The following is a 10,345-nucleotide window of genomic DNA, read 5'->3' as shown; positions in this document are numbered from 1 at the left end:
CAAAATGCAAAATCTCACGTGCATTTTGCATATACTTTTTTAGGCATCTTAACTGCAAAAACTGCTGAATGGAAATACACAAAATTTGGCAGGAAGCTAGATCTTGGTCCAGAAAGCGTGCATTTTGTGATTTGATGTAAACCTGTGGAGTTGTTTTTGAGAAATTAGGGTTAGAAAATATTTGTGTATCTCAATCGTTGGGTTTGAGGGAATTTGAGAAAGTTCCTCGAACCCAGTTTTAAACAAGCATTTGCAATGCAGTAGGTCTCGTGTTTGCGAGATTTAGAGCTATTGGCATTTTAAATGACAATGTCTTTTATTTATGTGTTTTGAAAACCTGCAAGCAGTGCACATAAATAAAAGTCATTGCGATTTACAATGCCAATAGCTTAAACTCTTGCAAATGCTAGACCTATTACATTGCAAATGCATGCTATAATTTTTTTCAAGCGTTAGGAGAGAGCGTGTCCTGCCAGCAACAACAGGCAGGACAAAGCTGGTTGAGACAATATTGCTTGGAGGATGTAATTAAAGCCTACTGAGTAACAACACACGTAACAGGGGGTGTCGCCATGGGATGTTACAAAAGGAGAGAAGGTGGTACTAAGGAGGGACTACTAAGCATTATGACAAATGAACAGCCACAGTTTACAGTGGACAATGTTACAAGCCAATGAAAAATGTGGGCGGAGAGTGGGCGGGGCTTGAAGTCCCTACCTCCATACACCATGCCTTGCCGAGCAGCCCATTGGCTACCCGTGGCTCGACCTAAAAATGTGACTGTGTTCAAGCAAAATAAAGAAATGTAACTAATGTAAAAGCCCTAGAGGCCCAAAATGACCTTGTGAGCTGAAGCTGCCCCGCAGGTGACTGCTATTCCTCATGGATGTAGTGCCTGGGAGGTCAGTAGGCCCTTCCTGGCAAACTAGCTATTAATTTTTTTATTAAAATACCACATCATAAGGTCGCCCATGAACATACCAAACACCTTGCTTGGGGAGAAGTGTATTTACCTTTTAAATTTATTTGAAGGACAGCAGTCCTGGTCCGATTTCTCTCGAGATCCCTTTTTAACCCCTTGCATGCTGGTGACGAGCCCCAGCCGTCACGCTCCGCGGTGCTCGTGTGCTGATGACGGCTGGGGTTCGACACGGCCCCGCGCTGTTCGTTTGTTTACCGCACAGCGGCGGAAACGGGCCAGCAGCGATGGGGTTAAACAAGAAAACTGGTATTTTTTTTATTAAAATTTGGAGGGAGAGGCCCCAGCGAAATTTGAACTCACGAACCCTGGTTTACAAGACCAGTGCTCTAACCCCTGAGCTATGGAGCCACGCACAGCTCACAGAGCTGCAGTAGCCCATATAATGGACGAAGATCACACACCTCAGGTAAGAATATTGGGGCATATGTAGGTAATTTCCATTTTACGATTCCCAAATAGCGATTTTTAAGGAATCGCTATTTGAGAATAGCAAAATGGAATGTAGGTAAAAATTCGCAATTTTTTTGCGAATCTTTAACATTCCTTATTTGCGATAATGAGTGTCCCATTCATTCCTATGGGCCAAAAGGCCCATAGGAATGAATGGAGTTACATTCTCAAATTGCGATTTTCTGTGTGAAAATCGCAATTTGAGAATCGCAATTCCAAGGGTGCCAGGGTGTCCAAAGGACACCTGCTGCACCCCTGGAATGTGCCTGTAAGTACATGTGGCACACATAAATGCCCTAAGGGCATGTTTGTGCGCCACATGGCACTTTGAATTTTTTTAAAAAATGCATTTTTGAAGGAAATCGCAAAATACCATCTACTTGAAGTAGGTGGTATTTTGCGATTCCTTATGCAAAAATCGCAATTTTTAAAGCACCCCTACATAGCATTTAAGGAATTGCAAAATTGCGATTCCTTAAATGCTATAAGCAAAATAAGGAATCGTAATTTTTGCGATTCCTTTTTTTGCTAAGTGGCACCTACATATCAAAAAGCCGTTTGCGAATCGCAAATGGCTACTTACATATGCCCCCTTATCACTGTTGTTCATGGGGCGGAGAGTCAATAGGAGAGAGGATTGTGCGAGTCCGGGTGAGCTGCTGTTCGATAATATGCACACTTTAGAGCATGGCAGGTGCAGGCAGAAGAATGTGCAAGGCAGATTAAACACCTATCCTAAATGAAAGGAAACGCCGTTCATAATGTTGGTGCACAACAGTTATTTACATATCTTTATCGGCAGGAAACCACGACCACTAGTTGCTTGCGCGAGAAACCCTGGGATTTGACTGTAGGGGGCATATTATCAACAATTAGCGATATTTATCGCTAAAGAAGCACAGCGAAAAAAAATGTCATCGACAAGCATCGCCGGATTTTATCACAGAGATAACGTGCTATTAGCAACGTTTATCTCCAATGCGATAAAATAACCGTCGATAGTGGCGAAATGCGTGAATATCGCTGGAAAACCAGCGATATTCATGCATCATCGCCAACAGGGTCTTAGCCAGAATATCTACCTCCCATTGGATATAATGGCTAAGAACTGGTCTGAGCAGGCGTTAGTTTTTAGCGATATTCGCGCTTAGTGCGAATTTTTTTATCGCTACGCCTGCCTTGCTAATAGGCGATAGCGACGTTAGCGACTGCTTTCAGTCGCTAACTGGTTGGGTACGCCCACTTTGCATGTCATTAGCGATAAATATCGCTGACATGCAAAGTGGGCCCCAAACCGTTCGCTATCACCTAAAAGCTGTCGCTAACTGATGCTAGCGACAGCTTGCTATAGGGCGATGAAATTATCGCCGCTTTGCGGCCGAAAACGGCCGCAAAGCAGCAACAGTTTCATTTCGCCTGCCTTGATAATATGCCCCTAGGTTCTTAATGTCCACTGCAGGGAAGAGAACCGCTCGATAGGAGAAGCAGGTACAGAGAGCAAGGTGATGGAAGACAACGTCCACCAGAGCGTGATGCAGTCTGGGTGTGCATGTGGGACCAGAGACAGCTAGCGCCCTGGGCAAAATCAAGTGTGCGCCCTCTTGCTCCTCCCCTCTCCTCTCTCCAAGGGTTTTCCCTTCTATATTTTCTAAGTGCTATATATAACAGGAATTGCTATTAGGCAGTGCTTAATTTGTAAAACTAAATTCATTCATTAATCAACATATGAACAAATGTGTGCAATTGCCGAAAATGTTTCTAAGGAGGGTTTGCACCAGTGGGCCGCCATCGCACAGCACGCTGTTTTCAGGGCTACTACCGGGCCAGCTTGGAAGCAATATTAGCTGGGGAACCTACCTAATAGGTAAGTAAACATATAAATAAATCAAACAAATTTTGTTGCGCGCACTGCATCCCCAAATGCGATACAGTGCATGCAACAAAATTCGTTTTATTTATTTATATGTTTACTTACCTGTAATCCATACATTACTAACCCCCACCCTGCCCCTCCCCACGTCACCGCCCGGCAGCTATTCCCACCACCGACCGCTACTGCCTGGGGCTCCCCCTCAGCCCCAACTTGAGGTTTGTAGTGCTCTTGTGGGCACTGGGACACCCACCTGTGGCCCTGTGGAATGTGGCCCGGGCCCCAAGAAGTATCGGAGAGAGGGCCACAAGACCCATCCCTATAATAGTGTCATTTGGCCCCCGTGGGTGGGATTCCCTCCCCTTTTTTATTGCTTTTGTCCCCAGGGGATGGATAGAAAAGTGGGTTCTTTAAACAGTATGTACCCTATGCAGAGCCTTAATCCTGTACCACAGCTTTTGCGGACTTCCCAACTCTAATGGGGAATACACTACAGATTATTAAAGGTATCTACTAACAGTGTTTACTATGCAAAATTCCTCCAAAGAAAGACTGCTCACGATAAACATCCAAGGCATTAAGGTGATACTGGTCATACTACCCACAGCCTTAATTTTTTTTTTTTTAAACAGATTTTATTGACTTTTTTTCAAACATCTTACAAACTTACAGCATAAGAGGACCTCCATCACTACCCACAGCCTTCATACTCTGCTGAAATCGTTACAGCTAGCCCACCTCCTGTAGCTAATCGAGCACATGTACATGGGTATGTACCTGCTGCATACAATCTGTATTGTATACAAGCTTTTTTTAGGAAACAAAACATGTGTTTGTAAGTCATCAACTGTCACCTGCACAGAGTGTTAGTCCTGTACACAAATGTTCATAACCAGCTCAATACCTCTTCACGCCTATGACGCCATCCTCGATGGAACTCCTAAAGCCCACCTCGCCCCAATCAAATCGGTCCTGAACCTTGCCGCTAGGCTCATTAGCGACCTCAAACGATTTGATCATATCTCCCCTGCCCTTAAAGCCCTTAAGTGGCTGCCCGTTGAAGGAAGAGCTTCCTACAAGCTGGTGGAAAGAAGCTTGCAGCCCAGGAAGGGAGCCAGAGAGGAGGAAGCTTGATTCTAGTAGTTGAGGGCGAGATCAAATTCCCTCTAAGCTCCTCCCTTGCGCTGTGGGAGCCTGTACAAGCAAGAGCTGGGAATTGAGGCCAGTGAAGGAGGTCCCCACCTTTCTTTTTGTGATCTCTGAGGGTATCAGGGTGAACTGGCACTCTGTCCAGCTACTACTCTCCTACAGCTAGCCAGTGGCTACTGGACTAGTTGGACTCCAGTAAACTGTGCCATGACATCAGGCACCTGTGATCAGATCCCTGACACCACTAGAGGGGTGTCTTCCCTCACAACGGGAGGGCACTTCTGTAACTTTGGGTGGGGGTTATGGCCGGGGCTGATCAAGAACATTTGACTTCACATCATATGCTGAAACTATATCCTTTCAATCTAAAGATTGGTATCAAGGCTCTAGTGAATGAGAGCAGCCCTGTGTAACATGATCTACAATATGCAATGCTTACTGTGTGTTTTCATGTTAACTGTGTTTTGATAGTGCTTGGCGTCTAGGTGTTATAATACTGTTTGGGGTCAGAACTCTGTCCCAGAAGGTTGTAGAGACATCTGGTTTTCACTGTTTATCCTAGTTTTATGTGTAGTATATTTATCTTGTGTGTATTAAAGTACTTTTCTTTTATAAAAAGTAAAGCACTGACTGAACATTGAGTTCATCAGCTGGTGGTACGGTTTACACTGTATTCTGAATGTCTAACCCCACCTCACCTCCTTGAGTAAGCCTTGGACTGCTCTGCCTCGCTACCCTGAGAGAGTCAAGTGCTGGAGAGGAGTACTTGGTTATCCAGTTTTGGGTCCACTAGTACTTAGGCCCCAGGACACCAGTAAGGGGACACTCCAGTTGGTGCAATTGGAGCGCTGTTACCACTGAGTGCCGTGGTGCCCAGGAAGCCGGGTCAAACACAACCCCTCTTACGCCAGCTGCAAAAAAGACCTCAAACTTCTCCTGCTTAACAAACACTGGGGTCCTTAAATCCTCTCCTGGGCTCTCTTCCCTCCCCCACCTCCTATTGTTCTCCTCCCCCTCTCTCATCTTCCTTCGCCCACTAACTCCTCCCTCCAGTCTTTCCTATAGGACCTGCCTCGTCCCACCTGGTATTACCGAAACCCCCCCTCCTCAGCCTCCCCATTCCCTTACCCTTCCCCCCTCTTCTCCATCCTTTCCGTCCCACGCTAGGCTAATCTCTCAAGACTTGCTGTAACCCTTTGCAACACATGCAATGTGATAGTATAAAGCTAGAGCTGTTTTTACCTTCTTGTTGTGTTTTGAATACTACTTCATTGTAAACCTGTTACATTCAATTAATTTTATCTATGTATAGCTGTTTGATATCGCCTTAACTATCCCCCTCCCTTGCCTCTCCCCTTCCCTTACCCTACCGCCCTATTTTACATCCTTTCCCTCTCTCTCTAGCCTAATCCCTCATGTTTTGCTGTAACTCTTTGGCAACTTGTTTGTTTAATTACATTGGGAAATATTTAAATTGCTTTCTACCGTCTGTATTGGTTTCTGAATACTACCTCATTGTAAATTTTGCTATATTGCAATGAATACTCATGTAAAGCGCTCTGATACCCCCGGGTCCAGCTAGCGCTATATAAAACATGTTAAATAAATAAATTAAATAAAATAAACATTTTGTAAACTCTCACACCCATTAGCAACAAAGAGTTTGTACAATATTAGGTAGACAACAGGGATAATTCACATTCGTTATAATTTTTATGATTTTTTTTGTAATTTATTTTTGAAAAAAGCCCAAAATTTACTAAATTATTGAAAATACAGAATACAAATGAAATCACCAAAAGGTACTTTGAGTTGCATGAAATTACATAGAAAAGGAAAAGCACAATGAGAATATTGGTCATTCATAATTGCCACATTTTACATAAATGTGCAAGGACAAAGAGGGCATGAGGGAAGCTTCATCTTCTAGTGCAACATTTAAGTTTTCTGTTTCTGGTAAGCAAAAAATACTGAGCTTATATATCAATTCAATTCTTAAATCAATTTCTATAAAGAAATCTCTCACACATTTTTGTTGATGTGATATTTTCTAACAATCCTATATTTCACAGATCTGTCATAAGTTAATAGATCACATTTTATATTATACTATATATAGACCTCTCACATTGAGATCTCAGATTCAAAATGAAAACCTATTTGACATCACATTTCAACTGAAAGTTCTTACCTAGGTTAATGATAAGTGGTATCATATGCCTTCATTACTTGTACTTGTGCATATTGTTCTTAGTGGTTTCCGATTCCACTTTTCTGTTAGATCGTGTGCATATCAATCAAAGTTCTGCAAATTTCCTACCTATGTTAATGATAAGTGGTATCATATACCTTCATTATGTGTACTTGTGCATATTGTCCTTAGTGGTTTCCGATTCCACTTTTCTGTTAGATCGTGTGCATATCAATCAAAGTTCTGCAAATTTCCTACCTATGTTAATGATAAGTGGTATCATATACCTTCATTATGTGTACTTGTGCATATTGTCCTTAGTGGTTTCCGATTCCACTTTTCTGTTAGATCGTGTGCATATCAATAAAAATTCTGCAAATTTCCTCTCATATCTATACATAAAGTGATTAGTATTGAGACTCTATTCATATCGACTATAGCCCTATGAGCAAACAAATTCTAACCATGTATGCTCCAAAGGAGCAACTGATCTGAGGACAACCAGTCCGAGATTACGGCCCGAATTCAAACGATAGCATTCAAGCGTATTTGAAACTATGCCATCCATCTCTGCATCAATGTCCACAGTGATGTGTTCAATTTTGCACATTCCTCGTCATACCAATCCCTACCATCCTTGTAAAATTTCACCGGGTCGCAATTAATTTGATACTCTCTTTCCAAGGTTGTTTCTGCCAATAACTCCTCAAACGTATGCATTTGTAACGGATGTATGTCATTACATCGCATACCAATACCACGCGTGCCATTACTACGCGATGTAATGATAACGACATGCCATTACATCGCATACTTTTACCACAACTATGCTTTTACCACGCATGCCATTACAATGCAAATATTTACAACAAGGGGTGGTGATGGACAGAGTCTCTGAATTAAGCAGAATACTCTCACCCAGTCAAGAGATCAGGGCTAGATCCAACACCGTTTTTTAGCTCATTGCACCATCCCAGTTTCAGAACCTGGCTGTATGCAAATTAGTCTGTCCCTGGCCCAGTGCATCATGGGAACAGGGCAGACCAGACTACAAAAGCCAATTCTTACACTGGGAAGGAAACAAGCTTCCGGGGACCGGTTTCTGGCATTTCAGCCGTCTTCGGCCCGGCTTGCTTGAATCCTGATGGTGCAATGAGCAAGGGACTCACATCTGAGTATACCCTTCCACGCTTAGGGTGGACAAAAATATTTACAACAAGGGGTGGTGATGGACAGAGTCTCTGAATTAAGCAGAATACTCTCACCCAGTCAAGAGATCAGGGCTAGATCCAACACCGTTTTTTAGCTCATTGCACCATCCCAGTTTCAGAACCTGGCTGTATGCAAATTAGTCTGTCCCTGGCCCAGTGCATCATGGGAACAGGGCAGACCAGACTACAAAAGCCAATTCTTACACTGGGAAGGAAACAAGCTTCCGGGGACCGGTTTCTGGCATTTCAGCTGTCTTCGGCCCGGCTTGCTTGAATCCTGATGGTGCAATGAGCAAGGGACTCACATCTGAGTACACCCTTCCACGCTTAGGGTGGACAAAAATATTTACAACAAGGGGTGGTGATGGACAGAGTCTCTGAATTAAGCAGAATACTCTCACCCAGTCAAGAGATCAGGGCTAGATCCAACACCGTTTTTTAGCTCATTGCACCATCCCAGTTTCAGAACCTGGCTGTATGCAAATGAGTCTGTCCCTGGCCCAGTGCATCATGGGAACAGGGCAGACCAGACTACAAAAGCTAATTCTTACACTGGGAAGGAAACAAGCTTCCGGGGACCGGTTTCTGGCATTTCAGCCGTCTTCGGCCCGGCTTGCTTGAATCCTGATGGTGCAATGAGCAAGGGACTCACATCTGAGTATACCCTTCCACGCTTAGGGTGGACAAAAATATTTACAACAAGGGGTGGTGATGGACAGAGTCTCTGAATTAAGCAGAATACTCTCACCCAGTCAAGAGATCAGGGCTAGATCCAACACCGTTTTTTAGCTCATTGCAGCATCCCAGTTTCAGAACCTGGCTGTATGCAAATGAGTCTGTCCCTGGCCCAGTGCATCATGGGAACAGGGCAGACCAGACTTCAAAAGCCAATTCTTAAACTGGGAAGGAAACAAGCTTCCGGGGACCGGTTTCTGGCATTTCAGCCGTCTTCGGCCCGGCTTGCTTGAATCCTGATGGTGCAATGAGCAAGGGACTCACATCTGAGTATACCCTTCCACGCTTAGGGTGGACAAAAATATTTACAACAAGGGGTGGTGATGGACAGAGTCTCTGAATTAAGCAGAATACTCTCACCCAGTCAAGTGATCAGGGCTAGATCCAACACCGTTTTTTAGCTCATTGCACCATCCCAGTTTCAGAACCTGGCTGTATGCAAATTAGTCTGTCCCTGGCCCAGTGCATCATGGGAACAGGGCAGACCAGACTACAAAAGCCAATTCTTACACTGGGAAGGAAACAAGCTTCCGGGGACCGGTTTCTGGCATTTCGCCGTCTTCGGCCCGGCTTGCTTGAATCCTGATGGTGCAATGAGCAAGGGACTCACATCTGAGTATACCCTTCCACGCTTAGGGTGGACAAAAATATTTACAACAAGGGGTGGTGATGGACAGAGTCTCTGAATTAAGCAGAATACTCTCACCCAGTCAAGAGATCAGGGCTAGATCCAACACCGTTTTTTAGCTCATTGCACCATCCCAGTTTCAGAACCTGGCTGTATGCAAATTAGTCTGTCCCTGGCCCAGTGCATCATGGGAACAGGGCAGACCAGACTACAAAAGCCAATTCTTACACTGGGAAGGAAACAAGCTTCCGGGGACCGGTTTCTGGCATTTCAGCAGTCTTCGGCCCGGCTTGCTTGAATCCTGATGGTGCAATGAGCAAGGGACTCACATCTGAGTATACCCTTCCACGCTTAGGGTGGACAAAAATATTTACAACAAGGGGTGGTGATGGACAGAGTCTCTGAATTAAGCAGAATACTCTCACCCAGTCAAGAGATCAGGGCTAGATCCAACACCGTTTTTTAGCTCATTGCACCATCCCAGTTTCAGAACCTGGCTGTATGCAAATGAGTCTGTCCCTGGCCCAGTGCATCATGGGAACAGGGCAGACCAGACTACAAAAGCCAATTCTTACACTGGGAAGGAAACAAGCTTCCGGGGACCGGTTTCTGGCATTTCAGCCGTCTTCGGCCCGGCTTGCTTGAATCCTGATGGTGCAATGAGCAAGGGACTCACATCTGAGTATACCCTTCCACGCTTAGGGTGGACAAAAATATTTACAACAAGGGGTGGTGATGGACAGAGTCTCTGAATTAAGCAGAATACTCTCACCCAGTCAAGAGATCAGGGCTAGATCCAACACCGTTTTTTAGCTCATTGCACCATCCCAGTTTCAGAACCTGGCTGTATGCAAATTACTCTGTCCCTGGCCCAGTGCATCATGGGAACAGGGCAGACCAGACTACAAAAGCCAATTCTTACACTGGGAAGGAAACAAGCTTCCGGGGACCGGTTTCTGGCATTTCAGCCGTCTTCGGCCCGGCTTGCTTGAATCCTGATGGTGCAATGAGCAAGGGACTCACATCTGAGTATACCCTTCCACGCTTAGGGTGGACAAAAATATTTACAACAAGGGGTGGTGATGGACAGAGTCTCTGAATTAAGCAGAATACTCTCACCCAGTCAAGA

The 10,345-nt window shown here is 44.5% G+C and overlaps 1 non-coding gene across 1 annotated transcript; it reads right to left on the bottom strand.

Annotated features, from left to right (window-relative positions):
* Positions 1–1,257: 1,257 nt before the first annotated feature.
* On the bottom strand, positions 1,258–1,330 carry TRNAT-UGU (transfer RNA threonine (anticodon UGU)). Its single transcript has one exon. It is a non-coding gene; the product is annotated as a tRNA-Thr (tRNA).
* Positions 1,331–10,345: the final 9,015 nt, after the last annotated feature.

Source organism: Lissotriton helveticus, chromosome 7 (genome assembly GCF_964261635.1).
Source record: "Lissotriton helveticus chromosome 7, aLisHel1.1, whole genome shotgun sequence".
Lineage (NCBI taxonomy): Eukaryota > Metazoa > Chordata > Amphibia > Caudata > Salamandridae > Lissotriton > Lissotriton helveticus.
Note: the sequence above shows the minus strand (reverse complement) of the source record. Positions and strands in the feature narration are given on the sequence as shown.